Here is a 21,176-nt window from a genome sequence, read left to right as displayed (position 1 = left end):
TTTGATATAACATTTAATCTACGAAGAGAAGATCCGATCTCCATACCTTTGCATGATCGATCTACACCACAACCGATGATCGTGGATGTCTTGGTTCCTTAAGCCACATACGCATCTACTCTCTATAGGTATCTACATAAGATTTTGATCTGATCAAAGGCTCCTTGATCAATTTTGGCCCCATCATTTTCAACCATTATTCATGTTGGATTAAACCCGACTTGATAATACGTTCTTGTATTTTTTTATCCAATTCCTAAGAGGTACTTCTTATTGAATTAGGTGGTTTCATATATGTAATTTCAAATTATTTCTGAATTAAGTAGCGAAAGTAAATATAGATTAAATATTTTAATCTAAACATACATTAGATCTGATCTATAAACTATTTAATAACGGATCTATGATACAAATATAATCATGTATTTAAAATTTGATCTAACATTTAATCTACGAAGAGGAGATTCGATCTCCATACCTTTACATGATCGATCTACACCGCAATCGATGATCGTGGATGTCTTGATTCTTTAAGCCACATACGCATCCAGTCTCTATAGGTATCTACATAAGATTTTGATCTGATCAAAGGCTCCTTGATCTCCCTGGGGTGCTAGCTCCCTTGCAGGGACCACTTTCTGATAGTTGATGTAGGTCTTTCTCCCTATCTCTCAGACCCTCTCAAAGATAAAGAAAAATAGGAGGAAGATGATTAGAAAGAGGAGGAAGAAAACCTTTTTCTTTTCACTCTCCCTAAAACCCCAACATCGAGAGAGGAGAGGCACCACACAGAAAGCTCATGCCTTAACCCCTTTCTCTCCTATTTTTTGCGGTAGAATATTTGATTTTTTTCATTTGTGGCGCCCTTTTATTTCTCTCCTTTTAATTGGCCTCCATAGATGGATAAATAGGATCAAAACATATTTTGATAAGGTTTCCAAATTCAAAATAAAACTTTGAAGTTCAAATGAAACCTTATCCTTATCCAAGATAAGGATTCAAATGAACCAAACCTTATCCCTCGTGGGCGTAGAGAAAAGAGGGCGTGGAGAGGGTTGGGCGCAAATTTTCTCACGCAAAAACAAAGTTTGCATGAGAAACTTTGGCATGGTCATGAGATGCCAGTCCATCGGGACTCTCATTTTAGGTGGTTAATTAATTCCTAACTAATTAGAAATTTGATTGCACTCAAGAAAGAAAAAATTCTAATCCAATTAAAAATTCAATCTCCCCAATAAGATCCTAATCTAATTAAGAAATTAGTTGAACCCATTTTCTAATCAAATCAGGAATTAGTCTCTCTTGCACTTGGGTTATCTCATAACTCAATTAGGCCTGATCTAATTAAATCCAAACTTAGCTAAATTGAATCTAATTCAATTAGACTTGATCTTAACACCATTGCTTAATTAGATAGAGCTAAATAGCAATCCAATTGCTAATTAATCCTCTTACAACTCACTAACTCTTAATAAATTATTTTATTTTATAACTTTTGTATTGGATCAATCATCAATCATATTAGACCTAATTGCAATTCATAATCGTAAATCAACTATCTAATCAGTCCAGAACCTCTATTATGTATGATCCCATAGGTTCTATTCTGTCTAGTAGTGAGATATATTATAATCTCTATCACGATATCATTGAAACTCCTTTCAATAGATTGGAATGATTCTAACTCTGCCTATAAAGAGTCATCAATCATCAAGATGATTCTCGATGAATTTCACAATCCACCAATGACATCTAGCAGTATGTAGTGGCAACCCAGCAGCATAGAAGTATTGAATCTCTAGATGTAGTTATCGTATGATTCAGTCCTTCTATCGTGAGTTCCGACTTGATGGAAGTCATAAAAAACTCGTTAAACTCCAACATCAGTCATATGCATGATTGGCTCGACTTGAGTTCATTTATGAATCTTGTGAAAAAATTTTTTCAGTATTCATATTTGTTTTGGTCAAAGACTTTCTAAACTCAGTCCTGCGAATCGCATAGGATTACTCCTTTTCTACTAAGATTGATAGATTCTATCTAGGTGCATCCTATTCCTAATAGTAAACCTGAACTCACTATAGCTAACATGCACCACAAGGACTCAAATGGTTAAAAGTTCAAGTTTATGTACAATCAAATTATAGTAGCCTCACTTCGAATAGTCGAGGCACCGCAGATCAAAGAACCACTTACACCACTATAGCATCAAAAAAATTATTGATGAGTGAGTAGACATCTAAATGATTTCTCATATTGGTCATACTCAATGCAAGTTGTTCTCTAACAACCACCTATACTCTCATCCCAGTATCTTCACACTTCAGATTTGAGACTCATCTGTCTGGAAAGAAAACGATCTGTGCGTCAATCTAATTAGATCATCACCATCTTACGTGATGATCCCTCGATTGGGAGCTTTTAAAAATTAACCATTAACAATATATATCCCAAATTCTCAACATCTTTAAAATACATATTATCATTTGTTATTCCCTTGGACGAATCATGGATACATAAAATATGATTGGAATAAAAATTATTTTTTTATTAATAAATAAAATTTATAAGTATAAATTTTTTCTTAGGAATTTATAATATATGTCAGCCAATAATTGACTTTTAGGGCACACATCTAACAAACTCTCACTTTTACTAAAGCCAATTGGCCATAAACCTAAGTGCCATCTTCTCAAGGTGAGCTTTGATCTTCTGCTGGCTAAGAGACTTCATCAGTGGGTCCATCATATTCTCTGTAGAGTCAACTCTCTGGATCTCGATGAACTTCTTTTCGAAGTATTCATGTATGATGTGGAATCATCGCTCTATATGTTTGGATTTTTGATGAGATCTTGGCTCCTAAGCTAGGGCTATAGCGCCATTGTTGTTGCAGTGTAGTGTAATGACATTCGATATCATGATACCCAACTCTGCAACGAACTTCTTAAACTAGAATACTTTCTTAACAGCTTCAGAGGTGGCAATATATTCAGCTTCCATGGTTGAATCCACGATGATCGATTTTTTGAAATTCTTCCAACTAATCGAACCTCCATTATATAGGAATACACACCTCGATGTAAATCTTCTATCATCGACATCAGATATGAAGTCTGAATTGGTGTATCCTTTCACTTTCAGCTCAGATCCTCCTTGAAAGATCAAGAACAAATCCTTAGTCCTTCTCAAGTACTTAAAGATATTTTTTATAGCTATCTAGTGCTCTTCATTTAGATTTGACTGATATTTGTTTATGATACTCACAGCAAGGGCTATATCTGATCGAGTACATAGTATGAGATACATGAGGCTCCTTATAGCCGAACCATAAGAGATTTTGCTCATGCATTGGATCTCCTCAGATGTATTAGGGCACATCTTCTTGGAGATATAAATCCCATGCTTAAGGGATAAAAGTTTCTTCTTAGAGTTTTTCATGCTGAATCTTTTCAATACCTCCTCTACATATATTTTCCATGAGAGGCCTAATATTTTTTTAGATCTATCCCTATAGATCTTAATTTCAAGAATGTAGGATGCTTCTCTTAAATCTTTTATAGAGAATTCTTTTGACAACCATACCTTGATCGAGGTTAGCATGAGAATGTCATTCTCAATCAGGAGAAGGATGTCATCCATGTACCATATGAGAAATGTGACAGCACTTCTACTAATATTTTTGTACACACATGGCTCCTCCTCATTTTTGATGAAATCAAATAATTCGATCACATCATTAAAGCGAGTGTTCCAACTTTGAGATGCTTGCTTAAGTTTGTAGATGGACCTTTGCAGCTTGCAAACTTTGTGATCACTATCACTGAAGGTGAACTTATAGGCTACTCCATATAGATATCTTTCTGATGATATCCATTTAGAAAAGTAATTTTCATATCCATCTATTAGATTTCATAATCGTAGTATACTGTAATAGTGAGCAGTATCCGGATGCATTTCAGCATGGCTATCGATAAGAAGATTTTTTGATAGTCAATGCCTTCACGTTAACTATAATCTTTCGCTACCAGTCTTGCCTTATAGGACTCTATCTTACCATCTGAACTTATTTTTCTTTTGTAAATCTATTTACACCCAATAGGTACTATATCTTTAGATGGATCTACTAAAGTCTAGATATGGTTGGAATGCATGGAGTCAATTTTTGACTTCATTATTTTTTTCTATTTCTTAGAGTCAATATCTAACATCGTCTTATTATAAGTTTTAGGATCATCTCTATGGTCCCTATCTTCTATAAGGAATGCTTTCTCTACATCTCCCATAAGTATATCTAAATATCTTTTAAGAGGACAGAAGATCCTGCTAGATCTATGAGGTGGAGGAGGTACCACATCTACTGGCTCACTATAAATAGGTTCAAGCTCTAGGACTCCTGGCTCTTCAAAGACCTTCTCTTTGAGCTTAATTTTTCTCTCACTATTTCTATCATAGATTAACTATTTTTCTAAGAAGATAGTATGACAGCTCACAATCTCATTGTGATCCTCTGAAAGATAAAAATAATATCCCATAGATTCCTTAGGATATCCTATGAAACGAGTCCTAATTGACCTAGCCTCTAACTTGTCCGCCTACTATTGCTTGATATGGACCGAATATCCTCAAATCTTAAGGTAACTAAGATTTGATTTCTTACCATGCCATAACTCATATGGTATGGTAGGAATGGATTTAGAGAGAACTCTATTTAGGAGATAAATTGTAGAAAGTAACATATGTTCCTAAAGAAATATTGAAAGATCTGTAAAGCTCATCATGGATCGGACTATATCCAATAGGATCCTATTTCTCCTCTCGAATATCCTATTAAGCTGAGATATTTCAGGAGGTGTCCACTATGAGACTATGCCATTATCCTTGAGATAGCTTCAAAATTCTCCACTAAGATATTCAACTCCTAGATCTGATCAAAGAATCCTTATAGGTTTTCCTATTTGCTTCTCCACTTCACATCTGAACTCTTTGAATATTTTAAAGACTTCAGACTTATGTCACATCAAGTACACAAATCTATATCATGAATAATCATCAGTAAAGATTATGAAGTAGAGATAGCCATCTTAGGCCTGTATATCTAATGGGCCACACACATCAATGTATACCATAGTTAATATCTCAATGGTCGTTTCCCCATATCCCATAAAGAGCAACTTGGCCATCTTTCCTTAAATACAAGACTCATAAATTGGATAAGATTCGAAAGTCAATGGCCCGAGAAGGCCATCTTTCTTCAATTTATTAATTCTGTCCTCTCCTATATAGCCTCGCCTAAGATGCCATAGATATCTTTAGTTTAGTCTATTTCTTAATCTCTTAGACCCTATAGCATTCACTACTTGCTCATTAACATTCACCAATGCATCAACATACAAATAGTAGAGACCGTCAATCATAAAGGCATGTACAATAATTTTATTTTTAAAAGAAATTGAGCACTGATCCTTATTAAAATTGAATATGTAATCATCCTATACTAGTATAGACATAGAAATCAAATCTCTACTAGCTACAAGTACATAAAAATATACTCTTAAAATTAAACTAAATTCTAACAGTAATCACAGAGGATAGATGCCTATGACCACAACGGTCCGACAACTCTAAGAGTGACTTCACCTTCCCTCACCCCTCTACTTTTTTTGAGATCCTGTATTGAAGTGCACAAATGCGCACTAGAATCAGAATCTAAAATCCAAATGGAAGAAGAGGAACCGATAATATTAGTTTCTATAATGAGCGAGTTAGACATACCTTCAAAACATATGTCCTTCTCCTTGTCCTTCAGACTTGTCAGAATAGAGCCCCTTGAACTCTTCAAGGTCCCTTTAACTATCACCAACATGTTAAGTAATTCGGACAGGGTACTATCAATCTTATTCATATGGTAGTTTACAATAAACTACCTATATGAATTGGAAAGAGATTGCAGGATCAAATTCATCAATAAATCCTTATCCATAGTCATACTGAGCTTCTGAAACTCTTCGATGTCCTCGATCATTTTCAAATAATGATCATGGATCAACTGCTCATCATGCATCTTCACTCTAAAGAGTCTTTTGAAGACTTCAAAGTAAGCTATGCGACTTTGATCACCACACAACTCTTGCAAGTGAGTCAGTATATCCTTGACAATCTTGATATCTTTATGTTGACATTGAATATCGTTAGACATGGATGCCAAGATGCAGCACCTAATCCGATTATCATCATCCATCCACTTCTCAAGTGCAGTTCGTTGATCAGGGGAAGGATGAATCAATAACATAGAAATTTTCTGATCAAGAACATGGGTCAATTTCTCATAATTGAGAACTGTGCTCAAGTTCCTGAGCCAATCCTTATAATTGGTTCCAATCAACCTGTTGGTTCTAGGATACAAGCTAGTGGGTTGGAAGTTGATATGACTAACTATAGAAAATAAAATTTTCTAATTAGATATTTGTACTTAATTTTGATTTATTTTAGAAATTTTAAAAGTAAAAACTACCACTACTATTTCTTCGAGTCTCTCACACTTCTCGGATCGAGAAATAAAAATCTCTATATGATTAGGATTTCAAGTAGGTACTACACTTTCACTGATCTACACGCATCTTACCTAACAGTTATTGGTGATATATAGACCAATGAGTGGATAACTCTTTTTTCATTGATTTACTAAGCAAGATGCAGCGACATCGATCTCTAAGTCTTGTGGCCTCACCTAATAATTATTGATATATTTCTTAGTTAAGTTAGACCCATCGTTCACCAGCAGATGTAAAGTCATCATTGGATCCATCACCTAATAATTATTGGGCTTAACTCCATCTCTATCTCGGAGCATCTAATACTAATAGAGTGATTGCACCTTTCTGATGCAATCGAATGAAGGATGTTGCACATCCGAGAACATGCATGCAGAAATTAAAATATGCAGATTTTTAACTTTTAAAAATATGAACGCAGCAGAATATAACTCTGATCTAGATTAAATATTTTAATCTATTTAACATATATGAAGTAGATCTAATCTGCATGTAATAAGATTGAGCTTTTAAGATGTGGAAATTAAAATTAGATTTAAATCAAAAATAAAAATTGGAGATCAGATCTCCATACCTTTGCACGGGTAGCCTTTCACCATAATTTGATGATCATGATAATCTGATGAGGTCCTTGACAAGCTATAGATGCATCCAGTCTCTATGGATATCCACACGAAGCTCTCGATCTAATCAAAGGCCTACATCTTCACCGAGATGCTTACTTCCTTATAGAAGATACCTCCTGACAGTTGATTCTACTTTCTTCTTCAGATTTCTCAGACTCTCTTAGATCTCTGAAGAGGAATAGGAGAAGGATGAAAGATGTAAAGGAGGAAGAAGAATAAGAAGAATAAGAAAAATCTTTTGTCTCTATTTTGTTTTCTTCTCTTAAAATCCAATGCCACAATAGGATGAAACCCTAGAGAGGAGATGCCTCTCCCTTTTTTCCCATGCAACAAGAGATGTGCGCCTCCCTTGGAACCCATGCCCCCTCTCAAATATCCCACAAGTAAAAATCTGATTCTCACCATGAATCCCCCTTTTTTTTGTCGCACAAAATAAAGAGCTTTAGTAGGAGGCATCCAAAAGAGTTTGGTTGACATCAAACTCTATCAAGATAGGGACTAGGTTTCAAACTTGAATTCAAATCAAATTTGAATTCAAATTCAAACCAATCTTGATCCATATCCTTGGTGTGAAAGAGAGTGGGCGACAAACCTTATTGGCATGAACATTCTTCATGCAAAAATCAGATTTTGCATGGAGAGTCCATGGCTTTCTTAAGGGCATGTGCAAGAGGTGGCCCTAAGGAAGAAGTCCAATCTAGTTTGGACTCCAAGTTGATCCAATTTTGTCCCAATCCAAATCTAATTTGGTTAGACCCAAATAGAGAAGAGAACCTAATCTAATTAGGAACCCAATCTCTTTAATAAAATCCTAATCCAATTAAGAATTAATTGAACCTAAGTCTTGATCAAATCAGATTTTTGTTTTCTCTTACAATTGGGTTATCTTATTACTCAATTAGGCTTGATCTCATCAAATCCAAACTAAGTTAAATTGAATCTAATTCAATTAGACTTGATCCTAGCCCCATTGCTCAATCAAATTGAGCCAATTAGTAATTTAATTTCTAACAAATCCTCCTACAACTTACTAACTCTTAGTAAATTACTTTATTGCAACTCTTGTACTGGATTAATCATCCATCATATTGACGATTAGATCCAATAGTAATTCATAATTGTTAATCAATCATTTGATCAGACAATGATCTCTTTTATATGTAACCCTAGCTATAGATTCTATTCTGTCTGATAGTAAGATATACTATAATTTTCATCATAATATCATCGAAATTCTTTTCGATGGATTAGAATGATTCCAACTCTTTCCATCAAGGGTCATCGATCATTAAGATGATGCTCGATGAGTCTTATGATCTAACAGTGATACCTAACAATATATAGTGGCAACTCAATAGAATAAAATATTGAACCTCTAGGTATAGTTACGCTCAGTATCCTTAATCTCTATCAAGTACCTACACTCTCACTCCAGTATCCTCACACTGTCGACTCGAGACTCGTCTACCCACAAAAAAAAATAATTCATGCACTGATCTATCCGGATCGTCACCGTCTCCATGACAATCTATCAATCGAGAGCATTTAGGAACTAACCACTAATGGCACGTACCCCAAATTTTTAACTCTTGAGAATATATGTCATCATCCATTAATTCCTCGAACGATTTATGGACACAATTTAAACACAATATGAATAAAAAATAATCTAAATTTTATTTATTTTAAAATTTTAATTACAAAGTTATGCCCCTAGAAAGTCCACGTGTCAGCCAATCTAGCTTCTAGGGCATACATTTAACAAACTCCCACTTGATCTAAAGTCAATTAGTCATAAACCTAAACTCCATCTTCTCAAGGTAAGCTTTAATCTTCTGTTGGCTCAGTAGCTTGGTTAGTGGGTCAGTCATATTCTCTATGGAGTCGACTCTCTGCACCTCGATAAACTTCTTCTCGAGATATTTGTGAATCAAATAAAATCATCGCTCGATGTGCTTAAACTTCTGATGAAATCTCGATTCCTTAGCGAGTGCTATGGCACCATTGTTATCGCAGAAGAGTGAAACAGCATCTAATGGCATCACACCCAATTTCGCAACAAACTTCTTAAACCAGAACTTTCCTTAGCAGCCTCTGATGCGGTAATATACTCTACCTCCATGTATGGTGCAATCTGTAATAATTGATTGCTTAACTTTTCTAGCTAACTGCACTACCGTTACATAAAAATACAAAATCTGATTATGTAGACTTTCTATCATTAATATAAGACACAAAGTCTGAGTCTATGTATCCCTGTACCGACAAGCACTACAACAAAACTAGTTATTAGTGATGAAAACTTTTCGTCGCTAATAATTGATTTTCGTCGCTAATGTGTATTAGCAACAAAATTTTGGTCGCTAATTTTTCATCGCAAATAATTCCGTCGTTGATATTAGCGATGAAATTTTAGTTTCTAATTTTTCATCGTAAATAATTTTATCATTGATAATATTTTACGATGAAATAAAAAATTTTATCGCTAATAAAAGATATTTACGATGAATATTTTTCATCATTAAAAAAAAGGATGAAAAAAATTTAATCTAAAAAAAGATATGTACGATGAAAGAAACCATCGATGATAAATAAAAAATTAATAGTGATAAAAATATTTTTATCACTATTATTATCAAAAGTTTTAGCGATAAAAAATTTACATCACAAAAAATATTTTTTACAATGAAAATATTCATCTCTATTAATTTAATAAAAATTAATAAAATTGAATAATATTAGTGATAAAAAATTTCATCACAAATATGATAATTTTTTATGAATATTTACGCCACTAATAATTATTTATGATGAATAATTTTTTATCACTATTAATTATATATTTATTAATAAATTAAATTATGTTAGTAAAATTTTTTTGGCGATGAATATTTCGTTAGAAATAATTCTATCACTAATAATTTAATCATATTTTTTTAAAAAATTTATGAATATATATTTTAAATTTATGTGTATAATATTTTTTATAAATTAAAAAAATAAAAATAAAAAATTTACATAATAAATTGATAAATAAATTTATTATTTTATTATATTAAATTAAAATTATAAAATATTTAAAATAAAAAAATACATCAATAAGCTATCAAATATCAGCATCTGGAGAATGAGCTAAGGACGGAGAGTGATCGATGGAGCTCGGATCAGTGATGGAGCTCGGATCGGCCTACTGCTACCTCATCAGCTGTATTGTCTGCTCCATCTGTGCCATGCACTCCATCATCTAGATCTGAAAGCACTGATAGTCATCGATGCATGCAGCCAACTCTTGAGCTCGCTGTCGATCCTTGACAGCCTACTGTCAATCCTCGATAGCCTACCTCTACACCTCCGTCAGTCGAGCCTCACACGTAGAATGAATGTTCGTCCTAGATGAGCGTGAGAATGAGGGAGCAATGATCCCATATCCTAGACTCCTAATATAACAGGATCTTGTACCGAGCATCCGATCACAGATCTCATCATCTGTGGGTGCGATCGAACCCTCAAAGGTAGGTTGGGATCTCATATCTGTCATACGATCTTGAAAATTAAAATCATAGTTATTTTAATTTTATAATAAAAATTAGATTGTGAATAAAAAATAATTAAAAAAACTTACAAAGAGCTCCTGGCTCTCCGTCGTCCACTCCTCCGACTGTCGCTGATGGGTCTGCTGGTAGATATCGATCCTATCAGGAATCTCGCCACTCTCAGCATCCCTCTATAATTTGAGAATTAATTAAAAAATTTTAAATAACTAGAGAATTATATACTAATTAGAAATTAAAAATTACCTACCATATGCTCCATGTGACGAGCAAACGATCTCGAACCCCTACAATGCGGCACGGTCTGTCTCATCCGATTCACCGTATTTTGGACACATCATCTCTGTAAAATTATCAATAAAATTAGTAGATAAAAAATTTAATTTAAGAATAAATAATTAAGTTATTAAATTCTAAAAAAAATAGTTTAGATGTGTAACCTGATATGTCGGATCCTCGTAATACCGACATATGATAGTCTGATCGTCCATAATGACGCTGTCATAGGGCTGCTGCTGCGTTGCCTCCTCCCCATGATCCTGCACCACTCGATACCAATACTGATGCATGTGATGGCGATAGTCCTTGAAACGCAACGATAACTGAGTGTCGATGGCTCGCCTCACACGATCCTCCTCAAAATCAGCGATGTCAAATACACCCTGCCAATAATAAATATTAGAAAAATACTGTATAAATTAAATATTCATAATATAATTTATTTTATCTGTAAGTGGGTGTAAAAAATCTCTTTCTAAGCTGATAGAATGTGATGCTAATCAAAGAACGTCACGGGGACATAATTGTGGCATATGATGTCCAGCTCAGTCTGCCATGGCTCACACCATCCCCTAATGGGTCTGGTGTAGTCGGTCGATATCTCGATCCGAAGATGCTATCTCAGATGCTCGTGTCTTCAATGCTCCAAAGCGAGGTTCTTCGATGGACCTCACCCTCACCTCACCATCGATGAGGACTCACCTGAAACAATAATAAATAAATCACTAGTATGATCCAAATAAAAGAATCAAATTTTATTATATATAAAATGTAATAATTAATACCACTAGGACCCGCCTCACTAGGATCTGACTCACTGGGACCTGCCGGTGCAGGACCTCTGACAGTAGAGCCGATGCGGCAACGGAGATCGGTGGAGGTGCCTCAACCTCGAAGATATCTATAGTGAGTTGTGAATGCGAACGTCATCGTCTGTCTCCTGATGCCATATCTGTAGGAATTGAGATATAAATAAATATAATATTAAATGATAATAATAAAAATTAAATAATATTTTAATGAATATAATTATATCGCATACCATTATTGAAAGACAAAGTTGAATGAAGAATATAAATCTACTGATCAATATTCGTATCTTCTTCGATGTATAGATTCTCATCCAAATTACAGTAATCGATATATGTGTCATCTTCTATCTCATCATCATTTATGAACTGATCATCATCCTCTGACTCATCAAGATTAAATACAAAATCAGTTTCTACTTTGTTGGACGGGAGATCAGTCCTATTCAAAAATACCGTTACAAGTTCTTCATCAACCAAAAGCTCGGCTAATGTTTGTTCTTCTTGCTGAAAAGCTTCCTCTTCATGTAAATCTAAATTTTCATCCATCTCTAATCGAGTTGGTATGTCATATATGCCTCTAGGTGTTATTTTTTTAATAACATGTCAATTATCTCTGTTGGGTATAAAATACTCACAGCCGGAACCCACGACGGAACCGCCATCAGCAAGTGCAGCTCCGCCCGGACTCCTACGGGAGCCGGGCTCCACCGACGACATCAGTACAGCTCCGCCCGGACTCCTACGGGAGCCGGGCTCCACCGACGACATCAGTACAGCTCCGCCCGGACTCCTACGGGAGTCGGGCTCCACCGACGACATCAACGCAGTTCCGCCCGGACTCCCACTGGAGCCGGGCTCCGCTCTCAGTATCAATGGCTGGTAAGCTCAATCCGGACTCTTATCAGAGCCGGATTTCACCCTTAACTTTGTATGCAGTGCAGCTCCGCCCGGACTCCTACGGGAGCCGGGCTCCACCGCCGTCAGCGAGTGCAGCCCCGCCCGGACTCCTACGGGAGCCGGGCTCCACCGCCGTCAGCAAGTGCAGCCCCGCCCGGACTCCTACGGGAGCCGGGCTCCACCGCCATCAGCAAGTGCAGCCCCGCCCGGACTCCTACGGGAGCCGGGCTCCACCGCCGTCAGCAAGTGCAGCCCCGCCCGGACTCCTACGGGAGTCGGGCTCCACCGCCATCAGCAAGTACAGCTCCGCCCGGTCTCCTACGGGAGCCGAGCTCCACTGTCGACATCAACGTAGCTCCGCCCGGACTCCCACGGGAGCCGGGCTCCGCTCTCAGTATCAACGGCTGGTAAGCTCAATCCGGACTCCTATCAGAGTCGGATTTCACCCTTAACTTTGTATGCAGTGTAGCTCCGCCCGGACTCCTACGGGAGCCGGGCTCCACCGCCATCAGCAAGTGCAGCTCCGCCCGGACTCCTACGAGAGCCGGGCTCCACCGCCATCAGCAAGTGCAGCTCCGCCCGGACTCCTACGGGAGCCGGGCTCCACCGCCATCAGCAAGCTCAGCTCCGCCCGGACTCCTACGGGAGCCGAGCTCCACCGACGACATCAGCGCAGCTCCGTCCGGACTCCTACGGGAGCCGGACTCCACCGACGGCATCAGCGCAGCTCCGTCCGGACTCCTACGGGAGCCGGACTTCGCCAACGACATCAGCGCAGCTCCGTCCGGACTCCTACGGGAGCCAGACTTCGCCGCCAATATCAGAACAGCGCCGCCCGGACTCCCACGGGGGCCGGGCTCCGCTCACGACCCCTACCGCCCGGAGGGCCTCATCCGGACCTCGACAGAAACTGGGCTCCGGCCGTTACCGAGCTTCAATCGACAGACCCACGCCCTCTGACAGGCCCTCAAGACGGCCGCGACCCTGCTCCACCTCCCATGGCGGACTCCGCGCAGTATCATCATTCCCTGACAAGCCGCAGTAGCCATAGCCGCCCTGCTCCACTTCCTGTGGCGGACTCCGCACAGCTCCACTATCCCCTGGCAGGCCACGGTGACGGCCACGAACCTGCTCCACCTCCTGCGACGGATACCATGCGATTCTCCTGACGACGGACGCTGCTCCACCTCTCATAACAGATTCCACGTGGCGAGTCGAAGTGATGCCCACGTGTCTGCTCCATTATCTTTCGCAATCAATTCTCCTGACCGTAGGCGGCCCACTACCAGGCGGTTACAAACGTCGCCATCAGTCCGTTGCCTCCCCCGCCTATAAAAGGGGGGACTCAGATACGTTATTTTTTAAGCTCTTTCGCCTTATCTCAAAACTCTGCTAAATTCTCCGTTCGAGCACTCCATTCTTGTTGAGGCAGAGAACTGACTTGAGCGTCGGAGGGTCTTGCCGGAGCAACCCCACCTCCGGTTTAGACTTCCCTTGCAGGTCCCGGTGGCGACCGCGGCTTCCCCGACTCCAGCTTCTCCGACGCAAGCGGATTTTTGCACCAACAGGATTGGCGCTAGAGGAAGGGGCCTGTGTCTTCGCAGCACCCTTGTTCTTGAAGGAGCGCTCAACGGAGCCGCCTCCGGCCATCTCTCCATCATCTACTCCTAATCCTCCCCCGTGAGATCGACACCCGATGCCTCCGCGCAGGGCGTCCACCCGGCGGTCCACGGCCTCTGCGGCCAGATCTCAGGCTCCGGCCTCCCCTCCCGTTTCTCAGCCAGCTCCTCCTCCCCCTCCGGCGACGGCGGTCGGTGCGGAGCAGTTTGACTTGCTGGCGCAGCAGGTCAAGGGCCTCATCGAGGCCGTACAGGCAATGCAGCAGCAGCCGCCGCAGGCGTCGACGCATCCGGAAGGGGCATCTCCGGAATGCCAGAACCCGGCGGTGGGGCGGGCCACCTGGGCCAGCCGCCCCATCCCTCCCGAGAAGGCGAATCCGAGGGTAGAGAGCCCTCAATCGGACCACGACTCCACCCCTGGGAGATCCCTGCCCCCGTTCTGCCAAAGGACCCTTGAGACTCGAAGTTGAGAGGATTTCCTGGACCGGAGGCTCCAGGAGATGAACCGACGGATCGAAGAACTCCACCATGCGCCTCCCGCTTACGGTGAGGATATCTGCACTGACCCTCCCTTCTCCCAAATGATTATGCAGGAACCGATCCCGCCGAATTTCAAGCTTCCTCAGTTTGAAAGCTACGACGGGACGTCGGACCCAGTCGATCATCTGGAGGCCTTTCGAACGATGATGCTGCTCCACGGTGCTCCTGACGCCATCTTGTGCCGGGCTTTCCCGTCTACCTTGAAGGGAGCAGCAAGAAACTGGTACTCAGCTCTGAAGTCGGGTACCATATTCTCCTTTGATCAAATGAGCCACCAATTCGTGGCCCATTTTGTCAGCAGCCGACGTCCCCGAAAAGGTTCGGAGTCCCTCATCAACATCAAGCAGAGGGAGGGGGAGTCCATACGGGCCTACGTCAACCGCTTCAACATCACGGCGTTGGAGGTCCGAAACTTGGACCAGTCGGTTGCCATGGCCGCCCTGAAAGGTGGCCTTCAGAAGAATGATCTCTTATACTCCCTGGAGAAGAAGTACCCCAGGGATTTTGCTGATCTGCTGGCTCGGGCTGAAGGATACGCCCGAGCGGAAGAGGCCTTCAAAATGAAGGATGAAGAGACTGCGAGAGAGCGTCAGGCGGGAGATTCTGGTAAGCCCGCAGTTGAGAAGAGGCCAAAGGAAGCCCGACCTCGCTCTCGATCCCCTCCTGGACATAAGCGCGCCCATACTCCCCCCCGGGCACGCAGGCTGAGGAGTCCGGACAACAGGTTTCGACGGGGTTCCCCACCAGAGAAATTCTGCAACTACGCCCCCCTCAACGCCTCGAAGGCCCAGGTACTGATGGAGGTCAGGGAGCTGCTCCCTAGGTCGGAGAGGATGCGCATGCACCCCGGGAAGCGCAACCCCAACAAGTTCTGCCTCTACCACCGCGACCACGGCCACGACATCGAAGAGTGCATCCAGCTCCAGGACGAGATCGAGGAGCTCATCCGGCGAGGTCGGCTCGACAGATTCATCCGCCGCCGGCCTGAGGGTAGAGGAGACCGGCCAAGAGCCCTCCCACCGCCCGAACCGCAGAAAAGGGAGGAGCAGCCCGGGGACCGGCCTCCTATCGGGACCATCGACTCCATCGCCGGAGGGCCTCAAGAAGGAGCGGGAATACTGTAAATGTATCGCTTACTATCTCGTCTTGAATCTACCTTTCCTTTTAGCTAACATGCTCCTCCCACCTAGCATGGATGTATTATGACCGGATATGATTCCTCCAAAAGCACTGCCATGTCAGGAACAGGAGGAGAACCTCGTCCTGACATGAGCAAAGTCAAAAGTCTGGTTCTTTTAGACCGGATGGGAGGAGAGGCCTTACAACGCCCTAATGTGCCCCCACAGCCCTGTTAGGGACAGGAGGAAAACCTCGCCCTAACTTGAGCAAAGTCAAAGGCCCGGTTCTTTTAGACCGGATGGGGGGAGAGGCCTTACAACGCCCTAATGTGCCCCCACAGCCCTGTTAGGGACAGGAGGAAAACCTCGCCCTAACTTGAGCAAAGTCAAAGGCCCGGTTCTTTTAGACCGGATGGGGGGAGAGGCCTTACAACGCCCTAATGTGCCCCCACAGCCCTGTTAGGGACAGGAGAAAAACCTCGCCCTAACTTGAGCAAAGTCAAAGGTCCGGTTCTTTTAGACCGGATGGGGGGAGAGGCCTTGCAACGCCCTAATGTGCCCCCACAGTCATGTCAGGAACAGGAGGAGAACCTCGTCCTGACATGAGCAAAGTCGAAGGCCCGGTTCTTTTAGACCGGAGGGGGGAGAGGCCTTACAGTGCCCTAACGCGCCCCCACGAGCCAGGCTGATAACGAGAACCTCGCGCCGGCTCAAGCAAAATGGAAGATCCGGACTCCTACGGGAGCCGGGTTCCACCGCCAAGGTAAACTTCGCCCGGACTCCTACGGGAGCCGGGTTCCGCCGCCAAGGTAAACTCCGCCCGGACTCCTACGGGAGCCGGGTTCCGCCGCCAAGGTAAACTTCGCTCGGACTCCTACGGGAGCCGGGTTCTGCCGCCAAGGTAAACTTCGCCCGGACTCCTATGGGAGCCGGGTTCCGCCGTCAAGGTAAACTTCGCCCGGACTCCTACGGGAGTCGGGTTCCGCCGCCAAGGTAAACTTCGCCCGGACTCCTACGGGAGCCGGGTTCCGCCGCCAAGGTAAACTTCACCCGGACTCCTACGGGAGCCGGGTTCCACCGCCCAGAAAAGCTTCACCCAGACTCCTACGGGAGCCAGGTTCCGCTGCCAAGAAAAGCTTCACCCGGACTCCTACGGGAGCCGGGTTCCGCCGCCAAGGAAAGCTTTGCCCGGGCTCCTACGGGAGCTGGGCACCACCGCCAAGAAAGCCGGGCTCCATCCGCTACTTCGCCAGCGAGGGTTAAAAATGGTGGCGAGGCTTGGCCACATGACGAGATCGGATGGAAGGGAAGAGCCCCTTCCCGCAACGACCTCTAAGCCAAACAGGAGAGAGGGTCAACGAACGACAATATTGGTACTACGCGCGGACAAGGTAACACAAAATGCCTTTTCCTCATTTCTGATATGCGTACTACAGGGCCGGGACGGCCAGAGAAAGAGGGACAAAACGATAAGAAAAAAAAAAAAAAAGGGGGGGGCAGCTGCAAAAAGGAGGTGACTACAAAAGAACTCTAAGGAGGTCCTGCTCCCTCTAACCTAGGGTGATCACCTCCATCCCCCAACCAGGACTGCCTCAGGCTCTCCATCGTTTCCTCTAGTTCTTCCTTCTTTTACAGTATATCCTGGAGCGCCTGACGAAGTCGCCGGCTCTCGGCCTCCGCCTCCCGACGCCACTTCCGCAAAACTTCAGACTCCGCCTCTGCGTCCGCGACGGCCTTCCGCTCAAGCCCTAGTTGAATTTTTACTTGTTGCAGCTCGGCTGTCTTCTCCCCAAGGGAGACAGAAATCCCCTCGACGGTGCCTCTCAGGGCGTGGAGCTCTTCGGTATCTTGGGCGTTAGTAAGCTGCGCCCTAGTAACCAGCTGCCTCTGGAGACGAACGACCTCGTCCGCCGCTTGACGGAATCTCCCTTTATACTCTTCTACCTGCCGGCGCCAGCTGGCACGCTGCACATCATGGCTCATCTCAGCATCTTGAAGCTGCTTCTGAAGGTCAGAAACTTTTTGTGACCATATCTGCTCATCCCGCGCTGTGAGCCGGGATGAGTTCCCTTCCAGCTGGCCGATCCTCCTCTTCGCAGCTGACAGCTCCACCTTAAGGGCGCTGATCCTGGCTTCTTGAGCCCAAGTTCGGTCGCTGGCGCTCTTCGTGCATTCCTCGAGCTCCTTTGCGAAATTCGCCTTCCGCCGGCTGTAGTCCATGATTACCTTCACTTGGAGACTCCTGAAGTGGGCGGCCTCAGCGGCGGCCTCAGAATAGCATTTTTTCGACATACGGAGCTCGTCCTCCGACTTTTTCAACTTCTTCGTCAGGTAGAGGACCTCCTTTTTGAGCCGTTGGATAGTTGACTTCAGCGGAACCCCCAGGGGCAAGGGGAGTGCTTCGGTGGGACGCTGCCATCGGAAGATACAAACGTCAAAGACCAAGCTCATTGCGAGAAGAAAGGCAGAAAAGAAGGAGCAGGGGGAAGGAAAGACCATCCACAATAAGAAATTCGACTTTATTGATTAATTTTGAAGACAAGCGGAAAGGAAATATGGTGACGAAAGAAAGATACAAGATCGGAGGTCTCAGACCTCGGGGGCAGGGGGTGGAGAGCTCGGCGCGAGGGGTGCAACTGCGGTAGCAGCGGACGAAGGGGCGGCCTCGTCATCAGACTCCTCCAGAAAGCCGAGTTCAAGGTCGGGGTATCTGCTGGCCACCCTCTCTTGGCAAAGCTCGAACCCCTTAGTGAACGCCTCCAGGCCAAACTGGACGTTCAGCTCCCTCATCTCCGCGGAGGCCTTGAACTCCTCCACCGCAAGGGTTCTGGCCTCTGAGACTAGAACCGAAGTTTGCTCGGCCAGATGGGCGACCTCGGCCTCCGCCCTCCTTGCCAACTCCTCCAGGCTTCGCCTCTCCTCCTCCCGGGCTCGTCTTTCCTCTTCCCGATCTTGTCTCTCCCTCTCCAGGGCCTCCCGGAGGGCGGCCACCTCGGCCGTCTTCGCTTGAAGACGAGCAATCTCGTCTTGACAGCGCTCCTCCGCCCGCAGAAGATCCCTTCTCATGCGGCCCGACGCCTCGACATAGGCGAAGAGCTGGTGCCCGATCTGCAAGGACAGATAGAGAATCACAACGAAGACCGAGCAACTATGCCGGTAAAAATCCGCTTACCTCAAGAAAGGACCCCAAGGTGTCCCAGGCCCGCTGCTCGGGATCGGCACGGTCGATCCTCTCCACGACATCAGACAGAATGCAACCATCAAGCAGCCGACGGATCAGAGCCTTGTCATTGAAGGGGTTCTCCGATCCCCCCTCGGAGCAGATGGACTCGTCTGCGGTGGCTCGGTGGCTGCTCTGCCTGTGGGCCACCGACTTTCTCCTCCTCCCCGCGACGGGCGCCTCCGCAGGGCGGACTTCCGGAATGGGGACCCCGGTCGGCGGGCTCCTTGGGGGAGCCCGGGGGGCCGCTGGCTCGGCATCCGAAGGAATGTCGATTGCCGGGGTCGCCTGGGCGGGCGTGGCCAAGCTCGTCTCCTCCACCCTGGCCCTCTTTGCCGAGCCAGAAGTCGTCGCGCCCTTCCTTTTCTGGGCTCTCATGGCCTTGGTGAGCATCCGTGTGGCTTCGGCGTCCATTGCTAAAAAAAAAAAAAAAAAAAAAGGAGAAAAGAAAAGAAGAAGGAAAAAGTGGCATCGATCAGCCCAGAGTCAAAAAAAAAAAAAAAAAAAAAAAGAAAGAAAGAAGAGAAAGAAAAAAGAAAAAAGAAAAAAGGAAAAAGAGAAAGAGAAAAGAGGAGAGAAAGAAAGAAAGAGAAGAAGAAGACAAGAAAAAGAAAGGTATATACTTGCTGGATCCTGAGGGCTCAGGCCGATGTTGAAAAGAAGCTGCTCCCTCAGTAGGTTTAGAAGGGAAGGAGCGGGGTAGCTCAGAAGCTTCTGGGCGGCCTGAAGGTCGTCCTCTCCCAGGCTGGGAGCCCGGCGGACGGAATCCCTCAGAGACCCCCAAGGGGGCAGGCCCAGTTCCAGGGTCGGGCAGTAAATGAAGAGAAATTTTCCCTTCCAGTTGTGAATCGAAGAAGGGGCGCCCTTCAGCAACCCCTTCTTGCCGAACTGGGGGGAGAAGTACCACCAATCCTTCGCTGAAGGATGGCGTTTGAAGGTGTAGAAATGTCTGAACAGGGAGAGGGAAGGCTGGACCTCGGCTATATGACAGAGGGAGAGAAACCCTATCAGAAACCTAAAAGAATTCGGGGCGACAGAGGCGAGAGAAATGTCTAAGAAACGAAAGAAGGCGGCAACAAAAGCAGGAAGCGGAAGCCGGAGTCCGGCACGGAATGCCTCCTGGTACAAACAAAAGCGACCAGGAGGGGGAGCGCTGGCCCGATCAGAAGGGCCAGGAAGCTCCAGATCGTACTCTGAAGGGACCCCGTACCGAGCCCTTATCAGGAGAAGTTCGTCCGGAGTCGACGAACAAGGAATGGCGCCCGGAGCGAAAACCGGGCGAGGCCCTGCCCCGAACGCGGGTTCGTTCGCGGAGATAGGGACCTGGGGGTTCGAAGCAGAAGAACTCCCAGAGCTTACGGGGGTAGAAGAATCGGAAGACATTTTTTGGGGGAGAACCTAAAGGGCCCTAGAAAAGCAAGCCGAGAAGGGAGGGAGACGCCGGAGGTCAACCCAGGAGAAGACACAAAAGAAGTAAAAAGAGGAGAGGACCCTAGGCGGTAAGAAGAAGAAGGTGGGCACTAACCTATCTTGCTCTGGGGACCTGGGGAGCGAGGAACGGAAGGCGCCTACGGCTCGAGAGGGCGTTCGCTAGAGCAAACTCTCGGGGAGATGACAGACGCCAGCAAGAAATCAGAGACGGAGTGGGGCGCCTGAAGGGGGGAGGACGGGTTTAAATAGGCCCTGGGATCCGGCGCCATAATGATCTCGAATCCCCCCAGGCCAGTCCGCATTCTACGCGTGTCCCACTCCCCGTGGCAGACGGCTGAAGGCGGCTGGCGGTTGGCAGGGTCATAATTGCATCGTACCTAGGCCAGCGTACCTACGGGGTCTTCGAAGCGTCCTCTCGTACCGCCCCAATTCGAAAAGACTCCGGCACGTGCTCATTTAATGCCAAAATATCTGGGAGCGGTGGGGCGCGAGATTCGAAGGGACGGTTCTGGCTGTACTTCGGTGTACTTCC

The sequence above is a fragment of the Elaeis guineensis genome, chromosome 12, assembly GCF_000442705.2.
Source record: "Elaeis guineensis isolate ETL-2024a chromosome 12, EG11, whole genome shotgun sequence".
Classification (NCBI taxonomy): domain Eukaryota; kingdom Viridiplantae; phylum Streptophyta; class Magnoliopsida; order Arecales; family Arecaceae; genus Elaeis; species Elaeis guineensis.
Note: the sequence above shows the minus strand (reverse complement) of the source record.